The 15,498-nt window shown below is 37.6% G+C and overlaps 2 long non-coding RNA genes across 2 annotated transcripts in view; one reads left to right on the forward strand and one right to left on the reverse strand.

The window, feature by feature from the left end:
- Window positions 1-15,498, reverse strand: part of LOC135203796 (uncharacterized) — a 67,429-nt gene that overhangs the window by 47,584 nt on the left and 4,347 nt on the right. The window lies entirely within an intron of this gene.
- Window positions 337-15,460, forward strand: LOC135203798 (uncharacterized). Its single transcript, XR_010312030.1, has 3 exons — window positions 337-646; window positions 14,675-14,780; window positions 15,267-15,460. It is a non-coding gene; the product is annotated as an uncharacterized LOC135203798 (long non-coding RNA).

A 15,498-nucleotide genomic window follows, 5' to 3' on the forward strand; every position in this document is an offset into this window, starting at 1 on the left:
AGAAAGACCTCCATATATCATATTTCATGCTAGATTTCCTGTTAAATTTCTTCATGTTATTATTCTTTATGGCCATGCTGTTTCATTATTCAATTTCATTTCACCCAATCATATCATCATATATATTTTCATGACATATAAATTAAGCATCAATAAGGAAAATGTAAATGGAAGTCAGTATTTCAACATATTTATTACAAAAAGAAACATTATGAATGTTATAAAATTTACAAAATCATTTACTATTACTAAAATAACTAAAAAATCAATTATTATTTAAAAAATAACATTATATTTATTTACATAGTTTACAATATCACTCCATTGATTCGGGTTCAATGTCCTCCTTTTCACCTGGAGACATAGTCAAGTCGTAGGGAAGCAGGGGGATCCTCTGCGGCAGAAGGTTTTGGTGTCGAAATATTGGCACTAGGGGTAGGGGTCCGCAAGTCTACCAAGAGACTGTTGACTAGCGGCGACAGCGAAGAAGTGGAAGGTCGAGGAAAGAAGTTCAGTGGTGTCGACCGTCCACTGGGGAAGAATGACAGTGTCGCTACCCGTGTTGCCTGTGTCGAGCACACCTGCTGATGAGATAACTGCTGCTGCTGAGGCTGCTGTTGAGGGAGGGGATCATAGAAGAACACAGGTATGCTGTTATTTGATAGACAAGGGTTTTATTGGTAGATAGCTAAATCCCATTATTACAAGAGAGCGCCACGAAAACCGAGTTAATTCTTCTGTCTGTAACAGCAAGTAATAATATTTTTACGACAAAAGTTGAACAGACGGGTTTTCTCGCCTCCACATGATGAGAAAATGAACCTACAGAATAGATTCAGTTATATTATTTTCCTTAAAGGAGAAATTAGAGAGAGGGAGCAGAATTTATAAACGTGTGCTTGAAAGGGTGGGAGTGAAGGTTGGAGGGAAAAATGTTTGGGGAAGACGTGTGGAGGGCGGTGGCCATGGTGGAGGGGCGGGTTTCATCGTGCGTCTGGAGGCACAGTTCCAGTGTTACCAGATCACATCCAGCCCTTGTGGCTGAAATGTGTTTACTTATATGTGTGGCCGACTGTACATTGGTTTGGTTATGTTTTATTACAGAGTTCTTTGGGTCCTCTACTCGTCAGTACCTGGTCGTCCTCGAGGAAACACCATTCGCTCTTGCCATTCCACTGCACCTGCATCCAATGAGTAGTACTGGGCCAGGTAATCTCTGATGACCTTCGCTCAACGTGTGTAGTTTGGTCCACTTCTTGCAATGAGTCTTTCCATGAGGTTCAGCGACTCCTGCATCCAAGTACCTGGTACGACGTTATGGTGTTGGTCCTCATGGTCGACGGCGGTGCCAGCACATGGGTAGCATTGCAGAGCCAGGTTGTCATGACACATGTGCACAAAGTTATCTTCTTGCACACCTCTACATCCTGTTGCATCATCATCCCGAAGACTCGGCACCTCATCTGCAGCAGGCCGAATGTGTTTTCTACCACACGACGACCGTGAGATAATCTGTAGCTGTATAGTTGTTTGGTGGGATCTTGTGATTGGTGGGAGTAGGGCTTCATCAACTCCGGATTGAGAGCAAAGGCATCGTCGGCGACTATGTGGAAGGGGATGGGTTCGTCGTTGTTGGGCAAATTTCTGTCTTGTGGGAGTCCTGCTTGGTTGTTTGTGATGGCCCTGGCCAGGTTGCACTTCTGCCAGGTTCCTCCATCGCCAGCACCTCCTTCTGCACCGACGTCGATGAACAGGAACCTGTACTTTGCATTTGAGAGGGCCATGAGGACGATGCTGTGGAACTTCTTGTAACTGAAATACAGTGATCCTCCACCTTTGGGTTTCTTGATAGCGACGTGCTTCTCATCCAGGGCTCCCACACAACTGAAGTAGTTCTACTTTGAGGCGAATCATTTTGCTACATCATTCCATTCTTCTGGTATCTTTGGGCACTTCATCACTTCTGGTTTGTATGTGTCGATAATGGCTTGGCAGACTAATGGGATAATCTGGCATATAGAAGTCTTGTAGACTCTGAAGCTGTATTAGAGTCTTCTATAGTCGTTCCCACTTGCCAGGTGGCGGAGAGTGACCGCCAACTTGAGTCCCACCTCTTGTGCACGCCGCATTATCGTGTCCTTCTTCTTCAAAATGGGCGTCAGCCTTTCGACCATCTCCTCGAACAAATCAGGGTAGATGCATAGAAAGTTCTTGTGTCGTTTGCGGTCCTCCATGTTCAGTTCTTGTAGTAGCTGGTCATAGTCTCCTTGTAGTTGTTGCCGTGTCAGCCACTCCCGATCCCAAAGCCACCCTGCCCTGCCGTCTTTTCGTGCAGGTGGCTGTGGCACTGTAGTACGTCTTCTTCTCAACCCGCCAATGACCTGGACTGCACAGAGACACAGGACAGCTACCAAAAATTTCTGGGTCTCCTGTTGAGGTCCATATTGCATGCTGGGTGGGCGTGGAATGAAGGATATGCTTGGCAGGCCTCTATATATACCCAAGGTTCATATACGGCATGGTGTGGCACGGTGCATGTGCAACAATTATGCACCGTTCCACGTCGTGTCTCATGCAGATGTGCAAGCACTCCGCAACAACACCACAAGCCACCCGCAACACACTGCTACACGGAGTAATAAAGCCGCAAGAGCGTGTGCCCTGGCATGGCAACAACCACCATAAAACCACATCAACGCTGTAACACTCCACTAGACAGAGCAGCGTCATCACCATAACACACCGTAACATGTCCGTAACACATCGCGCGGGTCCGCGCCACGCCGCCCAATAAAGGTCATTTTTTCCCCACCACTGCGTCATTTTTCGTGCGGTTTCTTGCGGTCCCCACGCCGTAACAGCCCGCAACACAAAAGTGTGTGGGTGTAAACCTACCTTAAGTTCTCGAACAGCTGGATGGGAGCATCTGAGCGATGGATGGTTCCTTGTGTATGCGAGTGTGACTATTTCCTTTTAAAAGCTGCATCCATGAGAGATTCACCCTTGTATAGTTTTAGATTGTAATTTGTGTTAGCAATGTATACTGTAGGGGCCAGGGTATGAATCTAGAGGAATGATAAAAGCCGAACTGGCCGCGCAGATCCTGCCAATATGCGGGAAAAAGGGTACTCCCGCCACAGACCCTTTCCAGGCAGCAGCAGCAACAGTGTTGCCAACTGTAGGGTAATTGCCCTACGCGTAGTGTAATTTGTGCAAAATCTTAGACAGCAGGGCAATATTTTTAAAGTGTAGGGTAATTGTAACAAGGTAGATTTAGATCAATATGCTAATTAGTATTCATGATATTGCATATAAACATAATCTAAAGATTTATGTATTAGCATAGCCATAGAATTGTTGGGTCATTTCTGCTACAATGTTCTTCATTCCCTTTTATTTTTGGTTATTATTTGTTATATGTTATATGGGGGTACTCTTTATTTAAACAGCGTTGAGTTTCTATCTCTAGTAGGAACTTATATGGATATCATTTTTAATACTTCTCTGTTCTTCTGGACTACTGTTTCTGCATACTGGCCGATTCTCGATCTTCTCGGTTGGTCTCTCAGAAGGCAAATCACTTAGAGAAAATATGTGAGTTTGGTTTCCTTTAGAATTCTGTTCAAGTTAAACACCACGTTTTTTGTTCTTATTTATTATTGTAACATACACAATCTCACTTTCTTATCACACAAGTCTTAATGGCACAGGATAAACGGAGTCTAAACCGACACAAGTTATACAACCAGAAGCGAGTAGTTAACTGATTCTTTCCATCATTCCAACTGAACTATGGACCAATTCCTGATTTCTGGCTCTGCCTCTTCTTCTTCTGGATTCCTTTTAAGACTACCCTAATTCTTCATAATTGGGTAATCTTTAACGCCTACCACTTCTGGCGACGACATCTAATAAATCAGGGCATATGCTGTGATTTGTCGTAAGCTAGCTCCACCCACTTGTTATTCATTGCTCCCGGGTCAAAGTTTACGTCTAACAGTCTCACTCAGTCCCTTTTCTGCCTTTTACGAGTGTCGTATCACAAACATCCTGGTTTGCGTTTCTCTTCTACTTCTCCTTCTTCTTCATCTACTAAAAACTCTACTAGTAGAGTTTCCTAGCTAATATATTTCCTACATAACTAATCTTACTGACGGAGAGAGAACCGTATCATTGGCCAAGCCGAGTTCGTATAGTTATTCCATTGATCGTGCATCCTGTCATGGTTTAAAAAAAAAAGCTGTGGTGAAACTAAACTGAATTTTAGGGCCACATTCGGTACGATTTCATTCAACCTTAAGCCCTCCTGCACTAGCTTTGAATGAGACCAAGTTACAGTGCTGAGGAGTTTACTAACTTACTTAAAGTCAAGAAACCTTGCATTTTATTCAACAAAAGTGCAGTTAAGAAACAATCAACTGTATTTCCTGCTCCAATTCTTTTTGGGTGATGCCACACGGGTTCACAAAGACGCATTTAAAGGTTTAATACAAATAATTAATATTTAAAGAACGGAACAATTATTCAAATTACGTTAAGAAGCAAGAAAACTAACACATTACTGCAAAAATTATTAACAAAACATTACGTTACTTCGATAGAAATAAAACTTAAATGGCAAACAGGATCTCAGAATATCCTAATGAAGAAGTTACTGCAATGGCGACGACGATTCACGAGGTGATGTGGCTGGATTCTACAAGAATATCTTCTTTTACTTGCCTTCGTGGAGTCAGATGCTAGAATCCGAGAGCTTCGCCTTTCCACCCTAGAAGAAAACTCGGGAGGAGTATATTGCATAACACAGTTGTCACATCTACAAAATTACAGGGTTACGTAACAAACATCAATTTAAAAACAAACATCAAGTGCTTTAATCGTAACCCAACATACAAAAAAAAGGGATTTCGTCCAGAAGGCAAGCATAAATTACTGGCATGTGCCCTTACAATAAGAAAATAATATATACATAGTCTCCACAGGAAGAAGTTTGACAACACTGCAATTATACATCATCTAATTATATATGTAAGTGTTTACATAATAAAAATATGGAATGTTAGTCCATATATATAAAAGTCTAAAACTAAAGAGGTCAACCAGATTGCTTGCAGGAATGTGATCAGACTAGAGGCGCTAAAGATGACGTATACAATAAGTATGTAGGCTAAGATAACATGCCGTCACCTGTGGTCATTCAATTGTTTATAAACATTAGTCCAAGCTTCTTGCTTGAGACAACTACCGCCTACGTGATCTGTAGCGTGTCTCATTTGATTGTGTGTTCGTATGAAACTATGGCATTGTATGTATGTTCATATGTTCGAACTACTGTCTGTTCCTTCATAACTTGTAACAGAGATGGTAGACAGGCAGAACAGAGTTAGCTATCGTCATTAGAAGACCTGTACCTCTTTACCTAAGCTTTATCATGTAGAGGAATAGGATTAGCCATCATCATTGGCAGAAGCGATCAAGCTATCGTTATTAGAAGACTTGTACAATCATATCTGATCTTCACCATGTAAAACTTCAGAAGAATATATAATTTTTTATACTTAGTGTTTTCTACAAGAACCTCACCGAACCATGAGTTTAACACATCGTCGTAAAGATAATACCGACTTCGTAAGTGATCTACAAAACCCCAGACACTCCATTGAAGATGGAAGTGCAATACCAACCGACTTAGCGTATAGATTATCGCAAGTCTAACATTACCTCATAGGGCGCCTTATCATACAAGGCACAAGCCCTAATATTGGTGGCCAGCGTACCAGAAGAACTCTACAACGTCCTACGAAGAAAAATCAGAATAATAAATCATGTATCATAAGAAGTCAACGACGACGGAAGCAGCAGATTCTTCAAGCAACATAGTATCATCGTTAGTGAGCGACTTCAGAAAACAATAAGAACTCTTCAACGACGACGAAAGCAACAGATTCTTCAAGCAACTTAGTATCATTGTTTAGTGAATAACTTCAAGAAACAAAACCGACGTGTCTTTTTCCTGCGACAACGCAAGCTTCGTCTCTCATTAGAATCATTCAAGAAAACATCGTTAGTGAGCGTTTCCGGCACTGCAAGAAACAAACCGAACGCGTCTGCAGCATCGGATCTTTCAAGGGCTCGAATCATCGAAACAACGCACACGGGGGAAACTGAAGCCAAACCAGGTCATCCGATAAATAGAGAAGGAGGACCAAGGCCGTGTGTCGTTATCGGAACACCGTGACTTCCCACAAAAGCAAGCTAAGTACAATTTTTTATTCATTTGGAGTAACTTTGAGTGTTTCCTTTGCAGGTCGAATTTCGTTATTCCTGTGGCTGAAGTTACGAGACATTCTTAATCTTACTTTTTTACAGAAATTATCTACATCATTGAGATTTCGCTACTGCGAGTTTTTTTTTATCTTTGAGTGTCTGTTTCCAGAAGTTCTACTGAAATATCATAATCATATACTATGTTAATTTTATCATTTTGGGTGATTATTAATACCTTACGTAACAAATCATATTAAACAGTGAATATGCGTTTACGCAGTGGACGTCTGTATTTATACAGATGCATGGATAGGGTCGTTAAGCACCGTAGTGATTAGAAAACACACAAAAAAACAAGTGGAACACCCGTACAAATCTAGATAAATTAGAGGTAACACTATTTCGGGTCATGACAATAAATGCTCCTTTGCAAGTCCCGATCGCAGTTTTAGCCTTGAGTTTTTGAGTTATATAAAATATCGAACCTCAATGACTCAACTCAACTTTAAAAATATGGCTGGATTGCAAGGAATAACATGTCTGTAAAAAACTTTCATCAGGTCTAAATGCGCTGACCAGGATCCCTCACTATTTCAAATTTTAGCAAAGAATGAAGTACAAACAGTTAATATTGAATACAGTAGAGATAACTTGTCTTATTAGTAATCGCTCAGTTCCTAATAGTTCGTCATTCATTGCTTTATACGTAACCAGCAACATAATGCTAAAAACACACAATACGTTGCCGATGGTAATAAAGAGAAGGATCCTAATTATTACAAAAAGAAATAGAAACAGTAGCCTTTCAGAATCAAACAAGCAAACTCGGTTACTGTGTCACCTAGTCAAGCGGTCAAGGTTAGTCAAAAAACTGCCGAAGTGTTCAAAGCATAGCAAATTCCACACAATAAGCGACTCTAGCAGAGTGGGGAAAAGCGATGTTGGTTCATACCAATATCTTTTTGAATTAAAAAGGATTTTTCCTATGAAACACACGACCGTATAAGTAATCAGAGCAGGTTTTCGTTTTAATTTTAATACATTAAGTTATAATAAATACTGGTGGATTAAGCCCAACTGTACGCGCCGTAAAAATTAGAATATCTTGTTTTATTTCATTAGTACACGTATTATCCTGTATTTACGGACTCACCGTCTGTTCTTCGAACTTCCCTAATGAGAAGTCCGGATAAGCGAGCGCTTACAGATACCTCTATAGTTATAAAAAACATGATCTGTATCTAGTGTAATTGTAAGATCCATCTAGGGGTATACAAAATATTATCTTACATCCTGCAAAATAAGGCGTGTTTATCAAAGGAAAATCCTATAAACCTTCAAACATATTGAAATCCGTTTGAACAAAAAAATGAGACAGTTAAACAAATAATAACTTATATAAAGGAACTATACATTTGTCTCATAAATCGTAACATTGTTCAAATGACCCAACAGAATTCTCCCACAACCGCAGTCGTAGTTTGCACGCAAAATCTCGAGAAGCATGCACCCTCGAATGTCTTAGTGCGTGTAAAAAGACTTTGCTGGGAAATGAAATTTTAATCCTTCCCGACACTCTGAAATATAACGGTTTCCGCGAACAAAGCCCTAAAAAGTATACATATCGTGGATACGGAAGTTATAAATATCGCATTTTTTATTGTTGCTAATTTTTAATCACGCCCAACCAGTCGTGGATGAATCTCTCTGATAATCTATCTAAAGTAATATCCGTAAAGTCATTCAAGCAGAGGTGATTCAGCAGAAATTTTTTTTATCTTTTACCTGAATACCAGGAAGTTTCTCCACTGGCGAGTGATCTCTGGAAAAAAAAACGGATGTAACTTAACACAAAACACGGTTTAAGGACAAACATAAAGCTATTTACGTACCTTCGTATAGATTCTCAATGAAATTTCAAAATAGAGATAAATGACGAAGTTGAAAAAAGTTAGTAATAGGAGTCATTAGGAAATCAAATAAGCCCATATAATTTTTCCCTCAAATGTCATGCCATAAAAGATCGGACTTGGCGTATCTGCGTAGATTTCTGACGCTTAAACAAGGAAACGACTCCCGATAGTTCCAGTGCCATGTACCGACGACATCTTATCTCTGTTAGGTTAGAATAAAATTTTTTTTTTTTTTCACCAACTTGGACTTACTTAAAAGCTTTTACCAGATACCATTACCTAAGTGATTGTACCTCATACACCGTTTTCAGCACACTCAGGGGACATTATCAATTTTTACGTATGCCTCCGGCTTACGTTGCGCCCCAATTACAATATAGTGTTTGGAAACTTTTAGGGGATACCCTACATGCTTATATGGTTGGTCTTATAATCTTTTCTAAATACCTTAGAAGTACATTCACATAAACTAGAGCTAGTGCTACAGGGACAAAGACAAATAATCTCAGAGTAAAGTATCTAAATGTGAGTTTTTAAAAACCGAACATGTTTATCTAGGTTTTATGTGTCTAGTCAAGGTCTTAAAGTAGTCCAAGGTAAGGTGTCGGCTATTCATAACTTCCGGTACCTATTAACGTAAAAGGGGGATACAGCACTTTTGCGCTGTAGTGGGTATTACAATCGTATGTTAATATGTAACTCTTCAATCATGACAGCTCCTTTAACAGATCTTACGAAGAAGAGCGTAGATTTATTATGGTCTGAAAAGCATCAACAGGCGTTCGATATCTTAAAAGCGGAAAATGCAGCTTACCTAACTTAAAAATCCCTGATTTAAATAAGGAATTTTTTTTTATTGCAACAGACGCCTCAGACCAAGGGGTAGGTAGAGGGATTTACTACTTCAGTAATATGATAAACAGTTCTTCCCTATAGCTTTTTATTCACGTAAACTAAAGCCCTCTGAAAGTAAATATGCAGTAATAGGCAAGGAAGGGCTAGGTATCTTTATCACTAGTACATTTTAAGTTCATAATCTATGGCTATCCTGATAAAGTCCTTACTGAACATGATCCTTTACCGAGTTTTTCAAAGGCTTTAATCACAGTCCAAAATGAACTCGGTGACAAATGATCATTCAGGTCTTTTCTTGTTTAGATACGGTTTTAACATAGGTACGGTGTTTCTATATTTTTTAGTCTAATTAATGTTCTTTGCGGTATGGTGCGGGATTGCGGGATAATGCGTCAGCTATGATATTTGCTTTCCCAGGTAGATATCTTATCTTGGCTCCAAGATAAGATATCTACCTGGGAAAGCAAATATCATAGCTGACGCATTATCCCGCAATCCCGCACCATACCGCAAAGAACCATTAATTAGACTAAAAAATATAGAAACATCCGTACCTATTGTTAAAACCGTATCTAAACAAGAAAATTCCTTAACCCAAGAGATCGCGAGCATTGAATATCTGGGTTGGAGCGCAGAACTGTTACAAACTGAACAAAGCAAGAGTCAACAGACATAACCCAAACAATAAACACTTCGAACGGAAACAGAGTCAGCAGCAATAAACACCAAACAATAAACACTTCGAAACGGAAACAGGGTCAGTGGCTAGGCAAAAACAATAAACACTTCGAGCGGAAACCCTAAAGCAAAAGTATATTTAAAGTATGTGTATCAGAATAATGTAATCAAATGTAATATTATATGTAGGTCTGTGACGAGGAAAACCCGAAGAACACAGCAGATGACTAACGACCAGGTATTAGTAATAATCTCTTTCATACCAATCGTCATAAACTGGTTGCATTCCGTCATCCAGGGTTTCCTACTATGTCACAGAAAGCCAAATCACTATTTTACTGGCCTACAATGCTTACAGATATAAAAAGCACATAACTAATTGTAACACGTGTCATGAAAACAAGGGATACACTAAGACACCTGTCAGTTTAAGGGCCTATCCTGTGCCAAATCAATCCTTGAAAGAATATACTTAGAATTATTAACAGAATTACGAGTCTGACAGAGGGAATAAACACTTCTTAGTGTTAATAGTTCCTTGACACGTTATATAGAATTAATAGCACTAAAAACAAACACCGCAATTGAGTGCGTTAGGAATATTTATGAGTGCTAAATCAGTAAACATGGAATTCAACACATGATAATCTGACTCGGGTGGTGTAAATCAATAATAATCTCCTTAACACGTTGTGTGAATTCCTTTCCATTAAGAAAACCAATAATATATTTTATCACCCAGAGTCAATCGGTTTGGTAGAATAACGGATAATTAAATAGGAAGTGTCAATGTCTTACGAGTTACAACTCGTGATGTTGGATCCGAACTGGATTATAGCGGTTCTCGCGGTTTTAAATACCTTTATCATTTATATCTTGTATCTATAGAATTGATGCCGCAAGTAGGCCTTATACGGTACGCCGCTAGAACACTTTTCCACATATTCAAGCCAACCATTAATTTATCAAATATATATAAAAAAAAAATAAATAAATAAATAATATAAAAAAACAATAAATTATGGATACAAGTGGAGTCAATATAATACACTCCGTAAGAAGTCGGAAGGGTTACAAATTATAATAAAAAAGGAATCACGATAAAATCAATAAGCAAAACGTAACCATTAAATATCCAAATATATATGCGTAAAGATTTGAACTCTAACTTAACGCTTTAGTAATGACAAATAAGCTAAAAGTTCAAACACATATCAAAACCTACTGACATATTGTCTGTCCCGGTGATTTATATTCGTAGTCAATGAAAAAAAAATAATTAAATAAATAAATAAATAATAATAATAATAATAAATAAATAAAATAAAATAAAAGAGATTTTAAAGTCAGGAAGTCTAGAAGTGAAAATGTTATCTATGGAATAATCCTATATGAATCTTATACAGGGCTAATAATATATATAGAATTTGTATGGAAACCTTTTTTCATTAGTTTGAATAAGGAATATTTAATTTAACATAATTACAATTATGCAGATTTCCAGCATGAAACTAATATATTGTTCAATTTTGGTACTGTTTTTTTTCAGACATTCTTCTCATGTGGGTCGAGTATTAAAAAACGAAAAATTTATCCTAAAGTCGTATCTCTTACAGCAAGTAACGTAACTCTTAGCTGGCTGAGAGCAATCTCCTGCCAAGTGACGACGTCATCATTGCCGTATCAGCATTTGTTCCTTTTAACCTCAATAATCTGCTTACACAGGCTTCATCTCGCGATTACAAAGCAGGTTGCTGGAGAAAGAATTCTTAGCCCGAACTTCTCATGGGCAAGGCAGACGTTAGGTACAAATGTCTATCCGTATGCGCAATGCAACTTTAGCTAAGGAGTTGCAATCATTTTCAAATTAATAACAAAATAAGCAAATAGAATTTCTATAACAACAAAATGAATAAATTTTTTTTCTGAACCTCATAGACATTTAGAAGTATCACGATATGAATATGAAATATTTACTTGCAACATTAGCCTATTACAATTCAAGTAAAAACATTCATGGGAAAATGTCACATTTTCTTGAAAAACCCAAAGTTTGTTTAGAAATTAGTTACATAGTGGGTTTTTTTCGTTGCATCTCCTACCTATTAATAAAGTTTAAAAATTAACCTCAGAGGATGCGCGCGAGAAAATTGAATATGAAACTTTTGTTAGGGCACATAGGATCAGATTTTATCACAGCTTAATTTCAGTTAGCATAGAGAAATACAGAATCATGATTAATCTTCTCTTTGACTCTTATGTTGCCTGGCAATATTACAAATAGCTCCATTTTCCACTTCTTTGTCTAGTAACTTACTACCAGTAATATCGAATTTTCTTTGAGATTCGTAATGATATCTATTTATTTTTTATAATTATGGATATTTTTACAAGTCATCATAGACCTGGATAGGTTCACTCATTGTTAATGCCATGGATAAAAAAGTTTGTACAGCGGACTCTTTTGAATTCCAAAATATCAGCGAATTCATGTGGGTTAAGTCTGGTCTAAATGGCTCTCTCCCCTCCCCTGTATTTGGATGTTGTCTGAATTTACTTTGCCCTTGTGACAAGTATAATTTCACTTGCAGGCTGATTAATGGAACCTGGTTACAGTATCCTGCAGTATGAGAGTTTCACATCGCAACTTCAAAAAATCGTTCGTCGCAGCGGACGACTACAGTCAAGTAACAACCGCCTACAATGTGAAAGGAATTTCATGGACTTCTTCGACCGACACCGTATCTCGTCGTTATTCTCGTTTTCATGCGGAACGCTCCAGCGGCTGTCGGAATTCGACTACAAAAGGGACATACTTCCGACAATTACGACCCGAAGGATATTCAACTCTACTTTGCTGGCGAAGGACTCGTGCTGGGGATGATTCATCGCGAACGGAATCGTGTAGCTTAGGATGCAGAGAATAAGTATGAGCGCAAAATAGAACGTTGGACCCGCCCAGGCAAATTTTCCCCTTGTTTTAACCATTGAAAAAGGCCTTTTCATTTGGCTAAAGGTGGTTGTCTGGAACTGTGTAATGGACGAAAAGTGGTTCGAAAGCTAGTTAAATGTGAAGTAGTATAACCTCGGTCATGTATCCTATATATATAAAGTATCATGTATCCTATATATAATTGATCATAAATAACAGAGTCGAAATATATCTTTGCGTGTACGCAATAGGAATCTCTTATATAAATGATCATAAATAACGGAATCTAAATATATCTTTGCGTGGTATACCGCAATAGGAAGCTCTTAATAATAAATGATCATAACAATAACGGAATATCTAAAATATTATCTTTGCAGTTGTACGCACTAGGAATATATATATAAATGATCATAAATAACAGAATCTAATTATATCTTTGCGTGTACGCAATAGGAATCTACTTAAAGAGCACATATATTAATCATAATTATATGAATCCATATACATATGTATAAACAAATCAGGTAGCCTCTAATCAATATGTTACCTTTTATCTTGCCAATATCTGCAGTTATTTATGAGTTAGTATATGAATTAATGAATCAGATATATAACATTTAGCATAAAAATCAACGAATCAATCAGCATAACCATTAATAATTTTATCAATTCATATATGAAATTTTTTATCAGTTAAAATATGATTTTTATCATGTTAATCTTCATTCTATGCAATTATCAGAGTACATTAGTATTTTCTGTAGCATATGTATCTTAATGAGATGAAGTGAAAAACTGTATCATTATATATATCATGTGATCACTATTATTTACCAATATCATTGTTTTATATTTTATTACTTGAATCAATTCATGTACACCATGAATTTTTATTTACTTATATATATATATTCACATAGTGTCTGTATCACACTCCTATAAGTCAAATGCAAGTCAAGTTTGAGTAATATTCAGTAGTTGGTTTTGGTAGCTGACCGAGCTGATGTAAGTGTTTACATAATAAAATATGGAATGTTAGTCCATATATATAAAGTCTAAAACTAAGAGGTCAACCAGATTGCTTGCAGGAATGTGATCAGACTAGAGGCGCTAAAGATGACGTATACAATAAGTATGTAGGCTAAGATAACATGCCGTCACCTGTGGTCATTCAATTGTTTATAAACATTAGTCCAAGCTCCTTGCTTGAGACAACTACCGCCTACGTGATCTGTAGCGTGTCTCATTTGATTGTGTGTTCGTATGAAACTATGTCATTGTATGTATGTTCATATGTTCGAACTACTGTCTGTTCCTTCATAACTTGTAACAGAGATGGTAGACAGGCAGAACAGAGTTAGCTATCGTCATTAGAAGACCTGTACCTCTTTACCTAAGCTTTATCATGTAGAGGAATAGGATTAGCCATCATCATTGGCAGAAGCGATCAAGCTATCGTTATTAGAAGACTTGTACAATCATATCTGATCTTCACCATGTAAAACTTCAGAAGAATATATAATTTTTTATACTTAGTGTTTTCTACAAGAACCTCACCGAACCATGAGTTTAACACATCGTCGTAAAGATAATACCGACTTCGTAAGTGATCTACAAAACCCCAGACACTCCATTGAAGATGGAAGTGCAATACCAACCGACTTAGCGTATAGATTATCGCAAGTCTAACATTACCTCATAGGGCGCCTTATCATACAAGGCACAAGCCCTAATATATAGAGATGGACAAAATATGCAAAAAAAGTGGTTTATTACTTTGAATATCAATGTACTAATTTATACCAACTCATTGCTATAGTTAATATAATAAAACTACTTCTGTGGAGCAAAGTATTCATATATTAACGTATTTTCATAGAAACTGAGAAATTTTATTCAAGGGGAATAAATGGCAATTTTTTGACAAAAACCATGATAGATCTCGTTGAAATAATGATAAACATTAGACAGACCATCATGCAATTCTTGACGTTTCTCAAGAGAAAATATCAAATTTCTCTTTCAGTTTTTCCATCTCGGGTTCTTATGAGGTGTCCGTCGCAGACAGTGAGGTTCGTTCAAGTCAGCTTTGTTGACCTTGCTGTCAAAGGTGCTACTGGGAGAAGTTTTTGGTAAGGCACAATGTCTGATTAATTTTCTGAATATGAATATTCGTCACAATGTGTTTAAGTTTGTTCATTATGCTATTTCCTTACAGAAAGTGGAAATATTATTGCATGCACCCGATATGCACACAGTCACACTGCAAAATGATTCAAAATTAGTATCAGTGTTTATGAGCATGATTATAGCAATGGCATTTTTGCGCTTTAAAGAGATATTGACGGTAGTGTAATTTCTTATTTTTAGTAATAACCACGGTGATGTAATCCTTACACAGTGAAAGAAATCTTGCTTGCAAGTTTAGTGCAGCGTTAGATTTTTATACAGTGGAAAGTTCGTAATGACAATGTTTTTTTTTTCTTTTCTGGTGAATTTCCATGACTACATTACTGTGAAACGGTTCTTTCTTTTCATAATGTTGATGTCATGAGACGCACTTTGAGTTTTTATGGCATTCTGAAATTAATCAATTAACCTTCTTCTCTTGCCTACAGGAAGCTCTAAAACTTCTCTCTCTCTGCGAGACGCCTTTGGTCTTCCGTCCCACAGCTGCATCGGTACTTATCGGATCAAGGATGACTTCGGATCCTGCCTGACGGATAACCAGTGTTGCAAAGAAAGATTCAAAGACAATGAATACTTGCAGTGTGCCAGAGGTCTGCACAGTCAGTAGAAAATGACAACACAGGTATTTGTTTCTTAATACTGTTGTTGGTTATTATAAGG

This window comes from Macrobrachium nipponense, chromosome 36 (genome assembly GCF_015104395.2).
Source record: "Macrobrachium nipponense isolate FS-2020 chromosome 36, ASM1510439v2, whole genome shotgun sequence".
NCBI classification, from domain to species: Eukaryota; Metazoa; Arthropoda; class Malacostraca; order Decapoda; family Palaemonidae; genus Macrobrachium; species Macrobrachium nipponense.